General features: G+C 50.5%; 1 long non-coding RNA gene across 1 annotated transcript in view; it reads right to left on the bottom strand.

Annotated features, from left to right (window-relative positions):
* Positions 1–15,927, bottom strand: part of LOC132512607 (uncharacterized) — a 163,774-nt gene that overhangs the window by 11,652 nt on the left and 136,195 nt on the right. Inside the window, exon 3 of the long non-coding RNA XR_009538239.1 lies at positions 14,458–14,529. This is a non-coding gene — a long non-coding RNA (uncharacterized LOC132512607). The remainder of the gene's footprint in view (positions 1–14,457; positions 14,530–15,927) is intronic.

The raw sequence follows: 15,927 nt of genomic DNA, 5'->3' as shown, positions 1-15,927 counted from the left end.
CCTGAACTACTGCCAACTGGACCAGAGATGGAAGTGGGACTCAAGGCATGCCAAATGGATTTTCTCTCTCAGGAATTTGGAACTGAGGCAATGAGACTCAGTGAAGAAAGATGATGGTACTTGGACAAAAATATGGTCCTCTAGCAACAGGGCAAAGTTGATACAAAAATATGGTCCTCTAGCAACAGGGCAAAGTCCTCTAGCAACAGGGCAAAGTTGATACAAAAATATGGTCCTCTAGCAACAGGGCAAAGTTGTTCCTGTAGCATCAGGGCACAGCGGATACAAGTCAAAGCCATGAAGAAGTAAAAACTGAGACATTCCCGGAGGAAACCCCTAAGAGGGGCAGGAACAGAAACAGAGGCACATCAGAGGCTTCATGGCTCCTTGGAAGGTAGAAGAAGGAAGCCACTCCCATCTGCTGCCCACCTCATTCCCCAGATGGCCTGTCTCCTCTTAGCTGTCTGAAAGATGGACTGTTGTGTTCCTTCAATAGATCCTGTTTACTTGAATGTGTCTGAGGGGTTTCTCTTCCATATAAAACCAAAGAGCTCCAACTAACAGACTCTCCTCCTATTCAGCCAGCAGCCCAATTTCTCATTGTTTATGAGCAGATTATCCATCCTGCCCAGGCCTAAGTCACTGTGATCTGGGGAAGGCCATGGGCTAGGGTCTCTCCCCTCCAACCAGGCCCCACCACCCAACCAGGTCAGGCCAGGCTCCTACTCCAAGCCGGGTCGGCATCTCCACTCTCCAAAACTCAACAGACCAAGAGAGGGCTGCAGCTCCCCTCAAAGGCCATCCTGCATATCTACCAAGAGGAAGTCAGTGCCCTGTGGTCTCAAGAACTTCCTCAAGGCAGAGGCTTTGCCCCTTGGGGAGAAGCCCCTCCCCTCCATAGGAGGGCCAAGGGCCCAGCAGCCGCTGCCTTAAGCCAGAGGAGGGAGGGAGCTTGACAGCTCCAAGGTAAAGCCTCTTTTTATTAAGACAACACAGCAAACTTTTTTTAACCGCAACTGACATCACTCTAATAAATCCCCCTCATGTCTTGTGGGATAGAAAAAGCCAAAACACTGTCACATTTGATTTTGCTGGCTACTCTCGCCTAGAGAACAAACCATGTGTTTTTAATCAACAACACTTTGTTTTGCATTTCTCAGACCCCAATACTCTTTAAATAGCTGCTTTTACCAGAGGGCTATTTTAAACCCAGGGCCAGCTTCTTTGCAGAGGACATTAAGAAACAGAACACCACGTTACCAGTTCCCCAGGCTTATCCAAGCACTTTCTCTGCTGGGATGATTATGTATTAGGAGGTTCTCTCTGTCTGTTTCAGAGGGGGCTTTCCTTGTCCCTCTTTGGGAATTGAATTACATGTCTTCCCAGAAAGTTGGAGGGGTTTTTTTTTTTTTTGGTTTCTCTAACAGGCAACGCAACTGGGTTATGGGAAAACGGCAAATTCCCAGCCAAAGGAAACAGAGAAAGTCACATCTGGGACGAGGATTCCAGAGGAGTGAAAGAGGAGGTGGCAGAGGTGGGGGACTGTCTGAGGTGAGAGGAGCAAAGAAATAAGATTTCTGGAATGGCACATGTCAATTTCTGATGCAAAGAGGCCCCGGGCTTCTTGGAGGCTGATGGGCTCGGAGGAACCAACTGAAGCCTGCAAGGGATTCATCCTTCGGATCTTGGGGAACGGGTAGCACCTCGAGGCAAGAATAAGCTGTGTGCAGGAACCTTGCACTAAAAGGGGCTGCTTCCCTGACTGCCCAGTCGACACACCAGGATCTCAGCCGTGATTGGCAGCTGGGCTCATTGTGTCCTGACGTAGGTCTGCAACAACACCTGGCTTTGGAAAGACGATAGAAGGGGGCTGCGAGAGACCTTAACCTTCAACTAGAGAAACACTCTACACTGTTTGTGGAACAGTTAACTGAAGCCCAGTGGAACAATTTAACCAAAAATACAGACATGGCTTCTGTGTGGTTCTGGTGTCAACCACTATCCCTCAGCTGTCTGGTAAAATTCTTTTCTTTGAGAGACTAGTGAAATCTTCCAACACGGGTCAGCTCAGGGCTTTCTTCTTCCCTGGAGGTCCTAATTGTTCATCCTCTGCTGGTCAGATGATGCATGCCACCCAGGGGGGCCCCAGGCTGATGCACCCAGACCCAGGCCCTTGCACATCACACTCACCCCTCCCTGGGTCTGAGCCGATGGTCTAACTACAAAGAACTCACTCTCAGTTGTTCTAAGTTCACTCTTTCGTGGAGAGTCATCAACTATACACTCTGGTATTCCGTTTTCAATGTATTATTTCATAAAATCACGGAATGTGTAAACATGATATTAACCCATGGAAAACCTACTCTGTCGATATCCTCTGCAAAATCGCCTGCCTCCACACTCCCCAAACACCTGCAACTGTGTTAGGGAAGGCAGTAGTTTATAAACACACCTGTCATTGGGAGGGGTGAGGTCTTCCAGGCTGAATGCCGTCTGGAAGACCCTCTCCCATAACTCAAAAGCCTTCATTCCACGGGCAATTCTGTCTCCTTCTCAGAGATGATCCAGAATGAGCAGCTATTGACTTGCAGCCTCGCTGGGATTTGCTGTTATCGTGGTCACCTCTGGGGATTTCACTTGGCCCCGTAGGAGTCTTGGGGCTGACTGCTTACAAGTCCAGGTTAGGGATTACTTTCCAGTTAAGTATTCCAAAGAGGTATTTAACTCATGGCCTGGAACCTTAACGTTCTATGGCAAACGTTTTCATTCATTTGGATGTCTTCACAGAATAAACCAAGAAACCTGAAAAGATAGTCAAATATTGGAAAACATCTTCTGGTTGCTACTTATGTGGGGATTCAAGACCAGATTCAGAAGGAAGGGGGTGTGTGTGTGGTGTGTGTGTGTGTGTGGTGGGGAGAACTGAAGATTCCACGGTTGGTACCTGACAGAAACACCCTCAAGCAAGCCTCCGGAGTTGCCTCACAGATTTCTTCCTATGTTCACCTCCACCTGCTTCCCACACCTGCCATCCCTGGCCACGGCCAGGTGCACAGCTATCAGGATTAGGAAGGGATAGAGCCTTGCTACCCAAAGTGTGATCCGATCCATGCACGGCATTGGCACGCTTATTAGCAATGCCCAAGTTCCCCTGCCCCGCATGGATGGGCTCCGAATCTACGTTTTAATAAGATCCCCCAGGAGATCTGTATGAGCATTAAATCTTAGAAGCACTGGTATTTCTTAAGCCTGGCTACACATTAGAACCACCTGGATTTTGATACTAAGGTTTAACTGTAGACCAATTAAATCAGAATTTCTAGAGGTGGGGTCCAGGCTTTGGAATTGTAACCATCCCATGTAAGTTCAATGTACAGCCTGGGTAGAGACTACTGGTCCACAGACGCCAGAGCTGCCATTTGAGCCCCGCCTCAGCTCCAAGCACCACGCAGCCGGCCTGTCCATGGTAGTGATACCACATGTCTGAGGACCAGAGACGAGCGGGGAAGAACAGCCGTCAAGTTCCAGGAAGCGCAGGCCCAAGGAATGCATCGTTCCTCTCCCAAACAAGCCAAGAAGGCCGCGGTGGGAGAGCAGATTGGAGAGCGCGGCCACCGCGCAGCAGAGACCCACAGGTCGCACTGGCCGTGACCTCCCTGGGAAGGCAGGTGCAGCAGCCCCCAGATCAGGAGCGCCCCCCCACCCGGAGGGAACCCCCAGCAGCTCCTGCCTCGGTGCACTCAGAGAAGCCAGGCCAGCCTGGTGAAGGATTTCAGCCCTATTTAATGGGACCTTTGCGAACAAAACGTGCTTATTAGTAAATAATAATTACAGGAGAGCCGGTGCCCCAGGGGGAGCAGGTAACATGGGATCCCACTTTCTAATGCTCTCCATGAACAAACCCTGTTTGAAATTAAAACACCCCTGCTGTCAACACGAGTGTTTAAAGGAGTTTCTGTAATAGAAGCGGTAACTCTAATGCCAACTGTTCACGGAAGCCTTGCTCGCTCATGTACAGGGAGCTCTCACAGATACTAATGCTTTTAAGCCTCAAAACAAGCCTGGGAGGCAAATATTTTTCCTTATCCCATTTTATAGATGAGGAAACAAGCCTCGGATATTAGACAGGGCAGGCCCGAGGTCACTCAGCTAGTCACTGCATCAGGGAGCTGGGCCTTGGGATGCAAGGTTGGTACCCAGTGCCCTGCCCCACGGCTGCCTTCCAAAGTGAACTAATGTCATCTGGTCAAAACTCTAATCCCACCAGAAAACTTGCCCTCCTTCACTTCTGGAATTCCCTTTGCTGCTGGCCACCAGAGCCTCTGGGGCCCTACCTATGTTCTGTGTACCAGCTGACCTCTAGGGAGACATGTCTGTGGCACCCAGGTGGGCCCCTCTCTGAGACCTAAGGCAGCTATGAGCAGGAGTTTGCCAGCCAGCAGGAGAGCAGGGGCAGGTAAAACTCGAAGAGTTTACACATAGGCGCACGTGCACACACGCACACACACACACACACACACACACACAGTTTTTCAACAGTAGTACACATTCAGAGTCATGTTTCTAGTCGCCCCCAAATTCTGGGTGGAAGTCGTGAGCCAAAGAAATCGTGAACACTTCAAATATGGCGACCAAGTCATAAACGTCATCACCGACTTGCAGAAGATTAAGGAATCTGGGAACAAATCAGCCTGGTGTAGACAGTGACTTACGGAGACGTGTCAGAGAGAGTCAGAGAAGCCAACGAACGACTTCAAATCCTGTAAAGTTTCTTAATCGAGTGACACTATTATTTGAAATGGGCAGAACACCAATGGATTTAGTCCAAAGACATAATATATGCCTTTTTTTTTTTCGGGTTTTCTTTTTTAAGGGCATTAGGGTTTTAGTTCTTTTTCCTTTCTTCTTGAGAGGTGGGTGTTTTTTTTTTTTTGGCAATATATCGCTTTCTTTTCTCAAATCCGTTTCCATCTGACATACAGAAAATGGAGACATTCCAGGGAGCCCTACACCTCCCTTCTCCTTGCACCCCTAGAAGAGCAGGCTCCCTGGTTAAGCTGGCCGGCTCTGCGAGCCACAGCAAGAGCACACAATTTCCTGCAAATGGTTCAGCTATTTCCTTGCAGGGAGAGAGGGTGTGAGAGCCCTCACCACAAAATCGCCCCCGAGATTACGGGGGACCTTCCCCTTCAAAGGTCTCCTCCATCGCCCCCCTCTCAGGGGCTCCACTCACAAGGCTGCACAGCCCCAGGCGTCCCTCTGTATCTCCTCCCAGCCTCCCCGGGCCTCAGCCCCACTCCCAGGGCGGCCCTCCCTTCCCGGGGAGGCCCCAGAGAGGCCGTCCAAGGCCCTGGGAGACTCTCGTTCCTGCAGCTCCCCTCCCACGGGCCCGGAGAAACCCCGGAGATCAAAGGCTCAGCAGCAGACCAGGTGTCCAGCCTCGTTCACAGGCCACGATTAATCAAACTCCTGACTCACAAGGAGATCAAACCCGGCCCCCTGCCAGCTGTTGGTTAAAGTTGGCCTTCAAGTTGCCCTCATTAAATTTCCTCTCCCTCTCTCCCTGCTGACTCTGCCCCGTGACCATCTCTCTCTCTCTCTCTCTCTCTCTCTCTCTCTCTCTCTCGGATCTTCCTCTCAGCGCCTCTTTCCTCTCCCTCCTCCCTCCTTCCACTGACCTAACAGTTTCTGATCTCCTCCGTCCCCGCCCCCCTGCCTCCCCAGCTCCCCGACACCCCAACTGCTCTGTTCTCTTGGTCCGATTCCTTCAAAAATCCACAGTCCCCAGACTCCCTCGCCTGGACACTCTCTCCTGGACCCTCCTGCTCGGCCCCTAAAAGTTCCAAGAGGAAGTCATCAGGGGCGTCTGCTGGGAGGTCGGAGAGCGGGTTTCCCCTGCTCTCAAGGCCAAGGATGAGTTCATCCATGCGGAATTGAATTCTCACCTGCCCCTCTTTGCAGCAGACACAGGCCTGTCCAGTACCACAAGCACAGACACACACACACACAGATACACGTACACACACATACAGACAGACACACACAAAGACACACACAGATACACATATATGCACACATACATACACACACATACAGACACACAGAGAGACATACACACACACACAGACAGACACACACAGAGACACATACAGATACACATGCACACACAGACACACACACAGACACATACATACTCACACACACATACACACATACAGACACACACAGACATGTATACACACTTACAGACACAGAGAAACCGACACACACACATGCATACACATACACACTCACACACACAGACACATACATACACAGAGACACATGCAGATACATACACACATACATACATATACATACACACACACAGAGAGACATACACACAGAGACACATACAGATACACATGCACACAGAGACACACACACAGACACATACATACTCACACACACGTACACACATATAGACACACACAGACATGTATACACACTTACAGACACAGAGAAACCGACACACACACATACAGACACCTACACACACAGACATACACAGACATACATACTCACACATACACACATACGCATATACATACTCATACACAGACACACACAAACACATGCGCATACACACATGCACGCATACGTACACACATACATACCTACACACGTACGCATCCCCACACATCCCAGCTGGCCAGTCCCCACCTTAGCACGGTTCTCGACCGTCTCACCCCTGAACAGGAAGCAGCAAGTACCCACTAGAAGTTGGAACACAGGCAGCAGGCCTTCGTTTTCCTCCCAGCTCTGCCCAGAATGGGGAAATTTTGAATCCTGACTTCTCCCCGGCTGATGTGTTGAGAATATTCACTCCAGTTGTCTGAGGTTTGTTTTTATACACTTTTTCCTACAACAAACACTGACAAAAAAAAAAGCGAATCCAGGCTGCAGAGCACTGTCCTCTCTTTTCTCCATCTCGCTACATACATCTATGTATTTTTTAACTTGTTTTCCATTTCAGTGGTTCTTCAAGCGCACAGGCGTGAGAAAACACAGATGGATCGGAGCAGGGCCTGTCGGAGCCGTGCGCGGGAGGCTTCGCACCGCGCTGGAGATTTTTAGAAGTCTTGGAAGACCTCAGGATGCAGAGGGGTTTTTTTTTGGTTTGGGTGGTTTTTTTTCCCTTTCCTCCTTATAGACTTGGAATGTTCTCCTCGCTTCCTCTCCCGGTTCTGTTCCTCTAGCCCTGCATCACCTGCTGCGGCTGGGAACGCAGGGGCCCTTGGCCTCGGTGAATGGGTCGCTGTGGCTGCCCCGGGCGTGACCCCTCTACCTGCCCGTGTTTCCCCAGCTGTGGTGAGGCGAGCCCAGGGGAGGAGAGGCCATCCGTCACCCGGGCGGCAGCGGAGGCCTGAAGGAGGGCGAGAGGGGTCAGGGCTTGCCCACTTGGGCAGCTCGGAGCGGGGCAGAGGCATTACAAATTGTTGAGATATCAGGGCCGGCCTTGATTGATGGTGCAGAACGAGGGGCAAGATGCTGGCACTGGGGCCCAGCCTGCGCTGCGGTCCTCCCAGCTTCCTCCCAGCCCACCCCACAGCGGCCCCTCTTCCCCAGCTTGCTTCCTCCTGCCTGCTCACAGCCCATCAGTCAAGCCGTGCCCCGAAGCTGACCTTTGACAGAGAACAGCCAGCCTCAGAGAACCATTTCTCGCTGAAAAACCTCACCAAGGAATTTTATTAATGCTGGCAGGCCAGCAGTCACCGTGTGCCACCACCGCTTCCTGTCACCGCCGCCTGCCTCCGCGCCCCTGGGTTTCATTAGCTTTGAGCCAGACAGAAAGGGCCGGGTGTGACCAGATCGCCTGAGCCACTCCTGTTTCTCTCTCTTGGCCCCAAACCCACTTCTGCCGCAGGTGGAGCCGCTGGTCTGAGTCACCTGTGGACGTGTGGGATGCCTGTCTCATCCGAGCCTCATCGGTTTCCACAGCCCCACCTTCACCTCCACGCAGTCTGGCCTGAGTGATGGGCGTTTCAGGAAAGGCACTGAGGCCTCCTCTGGGAGAAGAGCGAGCATCAACTGAAAAGTCCAGCTGGATGGAGAGGAGAAGACGTGCTCTGGGCTCGGGCCGGGGACGGACACACCGTCAGGCAGTTGCTAGCTGCCTGGGGGACCTGACCATCTCCTCAGGGCCCCTCTCTGGAGACCACACAGGTTGCCAATGGTGCCACTGCAGCAGCACAATAGAATGGAGAGTGGGGACATGTTGGGGCAAACGGTGATGGAAGATGTTTAATAGAATTACTATTAGGCCCCGAGTTAATGAATCATAACTGCAAGAAATCATGATAATCCAGCAGGCATTAGTGACAGATTAGCTTCAAAGCTGCCATAGAAGTACCACAATGCTCACCTAACGGCATGATTAATTCTCCCAGTACAGAATGGCTTTATGGAGGAACCAGGCAACAACAGAGGCTTGACAGAAAGCCACGCCAGGATCCCCGGGGCGCCGGGGGCACCCGCACCCTGCCTGGGCCCCGTGGCTTCCACTCTACCGGGAAGCAGCTGCCCCATGGGATTGTCGGTAGACAGGCAGCTGCTCAGGCTAGCCCCAAGCCGCCTCGGGACGGAGACAAGGAGTCCCCTGGACTCCCGCCAGGGCTTGGCCCCTCCCCCGGTTGCTGTCCGGGGAGACCGGGAAGTCACATCACCCCAGCTCCCGAGATAGGCAACCCCTGTGACCAGCACTGGTGCCTGGAGAACCCCATCCTGGTCCCCTGCTCAAAGGGTCAGAGATCTGGAAAGAGTACTCAACCGGGGAATTCACCATGACTGTCCTCATACGCTGTGTGACCTGGACAGTCACTTCACCTCTCTGGGCTCAGGCAGTCAGTCTCCGAGCCTGCACCCTTAACCACTAGACTGCCTTCCTATAATGGCCCCTAAGAGTTATGAATCGCTAACTTGTCTTTCGGGCATGATGCAAATCTCATATGTAGTCTTTCATTTGCTGCTGCCAACAACCCTATGAGGTAGGTACCAATACGTTCACTTCACAGATAGGGAAACTGAGGCTTGGAGAGGTAAGGTAACTCCACAGTTAACCTAGCAGTAAATGTGGAGCCAGGCAACATTCCCCAGTTCCTTGCTTCTCTATCAGCTGTCTTTAGCCCTAATACCACCAATTTAACCTCAAGGGAAAAGCAGCTTGTGAGACACTGAAGATCATTTTTTACGATGTTCAGCTCTGCTCGACTGCCCACCCACTGCCCATCCCACCGCCCGGGGCAGTGGAGAATCTGAACCGAAAGACAGCCAATCTGGACTCCTCGTCTCCTGTTTACCCCGACTCTAGGATCCTGTTCTGATAGTGATACCTTGGGCACAAAACCACTCCGGGTTTCTGTTTCAGCTTCTCTTTTGGACCAAGGGAATAGTAATGTAACAGAAGAACAAGCCTGACTCCATATTGAATCTATTCCTTTAGCTCTAACCCTTGTGCTCCCTTGCCTGTGCTGAGTCATGCTGACTCTGCACGTTTTATAAAAGAATGTTGCCTATAGACTGAAATATACAGGGTAGCCCATTCTCAAGGCCCTGACCTTTAAAGGTACAGTGTAACACTTTTCCATTCATATAGAGATTAAAAGTTGCGGGCCAGACAATAACCTTTGTCTTGTTGGAGGTTTACAGGAACACTGTGACCAGACCTACGTGGACAGCTGCAAGAACAAACGATTCCTACACCAAAAAGTTTGTAAAAACCAGCCACACCCCCTTCCCTTTTATTTTTTTTTATTGGAGTATAATTGCTTTACAATGCTGTGTTAGTTTCTGCTGTACTACCCAAAGCAATCTACAGATTCAATGCAATCACCATCAAACTACCAATGGCATTCTTCACAGAATTAGAACAAAAAATTTTACAATTTGTATGGAAACACAAGACCCTGAATAGCCAAGGCAATCTTGAGAAAGAAAAATGGAGCTGGAGGAATCAGGCTCCCCATCTTCAAACTATACTACAAAGCTACAGTAATCAAGACAGTATGGTACTGGCACAAAAACAGAAATACACATCAATGGTACAGGATAGAAAGCCCAGAGATAAACCCATGCACCTATGGTCACCTAGTTTATGACAAAGGAGGCAAGAACATACAACAGAGAAAAGACAGCCTCTTCAATAAGTGCTGCTGGGAAAACTGGACAGCTACATGTAAAAGAATGAAATTAGAACACTCCCTGACACCATACACAAAAATAAACTCAAAATGGATTGAAGACCTAAATGTAAGACCGGACACTATAAGACTCTTAGAGGAAAACACAGGAAAAACACTCTTTGACATAAACCACAGCAAGATCTTTTTTGACCCATCTCCTAGAGTAATGAAAATAAAACAAAAATAAACAAATGGGACCCCTTCCCTTTTAGTATAAAAGAAACCTGAATTCTAACTCAGGTGAGATGGTTCTTTGGGAGACCAGTCCCCATCTTCCCAGTCTGCTGGCTTTCCAAATAAAGTCACTATTTCTTGCCCAACAACTTGTCTATCGATTTATTGGTCTGTCATGTGGTGAGCGGTACGAGCTTGGACTCAGAAACTGTAGTAGTAATAGTAATAACAGGTTGCCCACCTCACAGCAAGAATGTCTTGACCCCGTAGGGCTCAGCTCTACCTTTTCACAACTCCCACTAGGGCCAGGGCCACTCTCCTGAGCACAGACTCCACTCCAGGGCCTCGCTCCGTGGTCTGCCCATCTTCCCATAAATATGGAGGCAGTTAGCAGGAGGCCCAGGTCCAAAGGGAATTCACAGAGCCATGTTCATCTCCGTAATGTTGAAGAAACCCCCCCAGGAGGCTGAGTCACTGCCGTGGCAGGCCAGCTGTTTCCTGTCTGATTAACTAGGGCTCCATGAGAGGCACCCAGCCCTGCCTCCCAGCCCACACCGCTCCGGGATTCCCACCAAGTGGGGACCGACCCCCCTCAGGCTGCCACAGACACACCTGCAAAAAAGTAGACTGGCTCCTCTCCTGCCAAAGCATCAGCAGGCTACAATCTTCCCCGAGGTCAATGCACCTCTTAAACTCCAAAATCAAACAGCAACCATCACTCCATCAGCAAATACAGTGGACCCTTCAACAACAGGGGTTTGTACTGTGTGGGTCCACCTACACACGTATTTTTTTCAGTAGTAAATACTACAGTGCCACATGACCTGGGCTTGGTTGAATCTGCAGATACGGAACCGCGAAAATGAAGGAACCACGGACACGGCGGGCTGACTCTAAGATATACGTGGATTTTCGACTGTGCGGAGGGTCAGTGACCTAAACTAGGAGTTGTCCAAGGGTCAACTATATTTGTTTTTACGGGCACTATGGGAAAAGCCAAGAAGACTCATTTCATCCCTTTGCAGCCCTGAATCCCAAAATGGACATGAGGCTTGAAGATGTGTGTCGCCAGCATTGGGTGGTTTTTCTGACAGTGACTTCATGATGGCCTGTGCGTCTCGTAGCTGACAGCCTAATGGGTGTCAAGTGGACCCCATCACTTTAGTTATAAAGTCACCAAATCGCAGGGCTGGAAGAGACGGCAATGATTGTTTCTCCCGGCCCCCCTCCCCAAATCTAGCCCCATCTGCTATTGACTCCTCTTGAGTCAAATATATAGTTCTTATTTCAACACGCTGAGCCCAATGAAAGCCCAATAAATATTTATTGATGGTGGTGCCTGTGATGAATTAACAGCCAAAGCTATAAAATGAAAGTTTCACACAAGCAGAGACCCTGGTGAGAAAAGAAACTGCTATGTAAAGTTTGACATTTTTCAGTATGACAAGTATTCACACACTCACACTCACACACACGAGGTGTTAGACAGAAGACCACTGCTCTCTACCAAGCCTACCCAGAAAACCCCACTGTTTTCTATAAGAGGGAAAACAGGAAGTATCCCTCTTATAGAATGTTCATGCCTTTGTGGCAGGCGTGTTCAGCTTCTCAGAGGACAATCAGCCCAGCCCGTCACCACGTGCTGGGCCCTGGACCCAGAGCCTCTCTTTGTCTCCTTGTCAGATCCAAGAGCCAATGCAATTCCGGTCCTAGAGAAACAAAATGGTACCACTGAGCGCTCCATCGGGCATCCCAGATCAGCTAAAGTAAGTGCAGTGACGTATACATTTCTCCGGATGTTAAAAATTTAAGGAAAAAGATCCAGGACAGGAGAGGCAGCTTAAATGGGAATTTTTGACAAGACAGTGTGTGTCTAGAAGGAAATGCCATGGAGTGTGGCCATAAAGATGTCAAGAACTTTGAGGCCTGGTGGATGGAGACCAGTCATCATGCAGCCCCCATCCACCCACCCAACGTGTCCATATGCATGAACACACTGACTGTAGGTCTATGAGCCTCACGTGGTTCCGTCAGAGAACCAACGGTAGAGCCCACGTTTTCCCCCATCTGGCCTGCCTGGGTCCCCTCTAACTGCAGCTCCGAGGCACCAAAGCTCCCTGTCACCCACTCAATCTTAATCCATTTGACTCTGAACTCAAGTTCCAGGGACTTCGCAAACCAAGCCACACAGCTACCTGGGACGCAGTCAGAAAGGGACTCTGCCACTCTTGAAACCAAACAAGAGAGAACCGTGTACAAGCTGATAAAGCATGTGGGCTAAAGAAAACCTCAGCCCGCTGGAAAGGACGACCTGGAAGAAACAAAATCCAGTTTGTGCCGAATTTATAAAGCGAGACTGTGCATGTCACTCCCTTCCTCTGAGCCTGGTCTGTGCACCGAGATTCTCTCACACTGGAGGAAGCTGGCTGTAGTGTAGCATGTGGCAGGGCCTGGGGATGGGGACGGAGCAGGAGAAGTAGGAAGGGAAAGGGCGTGAAAACCGAAGATCCCCGAAGAAAGCTGTAGAGGGAAGAGGGTCGGAGCTGCAGGGCACGCTGCCCTGCCTCTTCTGGTCCTCCCAGACCCCATGATCTTCTTCATCTTCCAGCTCTTGCTCTTTGTCCCATCTCCAGGAACCCCCTTATTTGGACCCGCTGCTGGTGTTGACCAGGCAGCCTGGAGAAGAAGACAGAGAGTGAACCTGTTGATGACCAGCGTTTAGCGGCATCGCCCAGTGCCAGGCCCTCTGCTAGGGAACGTCCTCCCATGGGAAGATCACAGTATGTCCATGGGCAGAAGGAACACCCCCAATCCAGCTAGCAATGCCTGCTGGCCCCTTCCCAGCCCGGGCCTGTCTTCCGCAGCTGCTGAATATTGTCTCCTAATTCTGCTCTAGGTTTTGGTGTTTGTTCCTGCCCAGATGGGGAGTCTGATCTTGCCATGGCTGGTGTTTTCTGCAAAAGGGGACCTGGTACACTTTTATAGGAACCCAGTGGCTCCCTGGGGCCAGGCTCTAATGCTGTCCAGATGCAGGAAAACAGAAGGGCCATTCAAAAACAACCGAAATATCAACACACTTTGAAAGCAGTCTGTTAGCACTTGTCATAAGCACAATAAACAAAACAATGAAACCATCAGAAAGGACCGTGAGACAGTCAGGCTTTAGGAACTTGGCTTTGATGACTTAGAAAAGCAAAGAGAGGGGGCAGAACCAGTTCCCACTTGGGCCGAGGCTTGTTTGTTCTGCTTATCTGAAGTTAGCCCACGAACGAACGATCCTCACCGTGATGAAAGGACCTAGAAGTTTCTCCCTTGCAACTGGCCTCTTTGCAGATGGGAGCTGCCTTCCACAAGCTGTCAGTTTCTGAGCTCGGTCCATAAAACACCCATCTGTATGACACCACGCCCATCTGCGGAAAAACCCTTGTCCCGTCTGAGTTAGCTCAGCAAACAAGTGAGCTTAGCCAACGACATCATTTGCTGGGTCTTCCCCAGGTGAGCTCCAGGAAATGAGACCTCGGCTGGTGGGGACAACGTTGCAGATCCTCAAGAGTCAGGTTCCCAACCCCAGGGGAGTCAGAGCCAGGACCGAGGGAGGAAGAGGCTGAGAGAGAAACGTCAACCGTCCACCTGGCCCACTCCAGCCTTCCAGTCTGAGCTGTGGAGCTGGGGCCTGCGCTGTCTCCGGGTGAAATGAGGCCGCCTGCTTACCAGTTACACAAGGTTGTTTCCCACTGTCTCCGCGGCTCAGGCTTTACTTAATTCCCAAACCGGGCGCCGGCCAACATCTATCAAATTACCTGCCAGTGATTTAAGTGAGCTTAGTTCGTTTGGGTGCAGTCCTGCATTTTGACTGTTAGTCAAGCAAAATAGGGCATTAGCCAAAGGGGGGAGGGGTACGGATCCAACAAGCCCATCGACGGTGGGAGAGGGGGGTTGTAGAGGCAAATGAGACCTGACGGCAAGAGTGAAAACCTGGGGGTCCCGAGACGCAGGCGCTGGTCCCCTGCTCAGCTGTGTGACCCCAAATCCATCTCTTGTGACCTCCTCTCCCCGTACATACCTCCAGTCGGCCAGTCTGCTAAGCCCTGTGGGCAGATGAATCAGAAGATTCGATGCTGTTCTCCCCTCCTAACTGGGAAAGCAAAAAATAAAAAAACAAAAACAGATGTCAGAACAAAGGAACAAAACATACATACAGCAGGAACGCTCCCGTTTCTGCTCCAGACCTAAGGCCTGAGGCCTATTCTGCCATAATCCTCCTCTTCCCAAGTCAAAATGCCCAAAGTGTCCGCTGTTTTAGTCTGAATCCGGCTGTCTCTCTGGAACGGGGAATGAACCCACAACGATCAGTAAGAATTCACTGAACACCTTCAATGTGCCCAGTCACTCCCTTCAACAACTTCAAACATCTTATCAGGTGAGAATAGTCTTGGAACCGAAGCCTCAACTTCTCCAGCTGCCTTGCAGCCCAGGGAGGATGCTACCCTTAGCATCGAAGGCCCACCCCAATTCCGTCCCTAAGGCCTCCCAGCCAGGTGGGGACAGAAACCCAAGAGCCAGGAGGCTTGAGCCACCTTTCCTTTGATCAGCCTCCCGTGGCATAGAGGAAAGGACAAGGAGTTTTGAAGTCAGAGGAACCTGTGACTCAAGTCCCACCTTTAGCGCTCCTAACTGCCAGCCTGTGAGTAGCGACATAATTCCTAGAACTTTGTAAGGACCAGAAGAGCTCATGCTTAGCAAAGACCATCGCACAGCCCGACACAGAGTATGTGCAGTAAATATTAGCTGCGTTATGCTCATCTCTGCCCACATACAGCTGTCAACCCACAGATAAGTATTTGTTAGAAGCCAATTAAGCACCCAACACAACGGGAGTTCAAAGGAGACAGATAACGAGTGGAGGTTGCTGCCTTGGGGGAGTTCCCAGGATGATGGAGAAGATGAGCGGACCATTCAATCCAAAGAGAAATGGCTTCAATACAGAAACAGGGTCCTGTTACGATAGGGAGGCAATATGGTCCTTCCCAGGCTTAGACTCATCCTGCTTGGGACGCTACTTACTGGTAGAATGACCCTGGACCAAGTACTTAACCCCTCTAAGTCTTGGTTTCTTCATCTGGAAAATGAAGAAAATCACATCTATCTCATAGGGCTGTTGTCAGGATTAAATTAAATTAAATTTAATTTAAATATGCCCCTTATCAGTTGTGTAATCTCACATGTAAAATGTGGATAATTGACCTAACTCATAGGGATGTTCTGAGGGTTAAATCTGTTAGTACCTGTAAAGCGTTTAAAATAGGGTAAGGTCGGGGCTTCCCTGGTGGCGCAGCAGTTGAGAGTCCGCCTGCCGATGCAGGGGACACGGGTTCGTGCCCCGGTCCAGGAAGATCCCACATGCTGCAGAGTGGCTGGGCCCGTGAGCCACGGCCGCTGAGCCTGCGCGTCCGGAGCCTGTGCTCCGCGACGGGAGAGACCACAACAGTGAGAGGCCCGCGTACCGCAAAAAAAAAAAATAGGGTAATGTCGT

This window comes from Lagenorhynchus albirostris, chromosome 21 (assembly GCF_949774975.1).
Source record: "Lagenorhynchus albirostris chromosome 21, mLagAlb1.1, whole genome shotgun sequence".
Classification (NCBI taxonomy): Eukaryota; Metazoa; Chordata; class Mammalia; order Artiodactyla; family Delphinidae; genus Lagenorhynchus; species Lagenorhynchus albirostris.
This window is presented reverse-complemented; position numbering and strand designations above follow the sequence as displayed.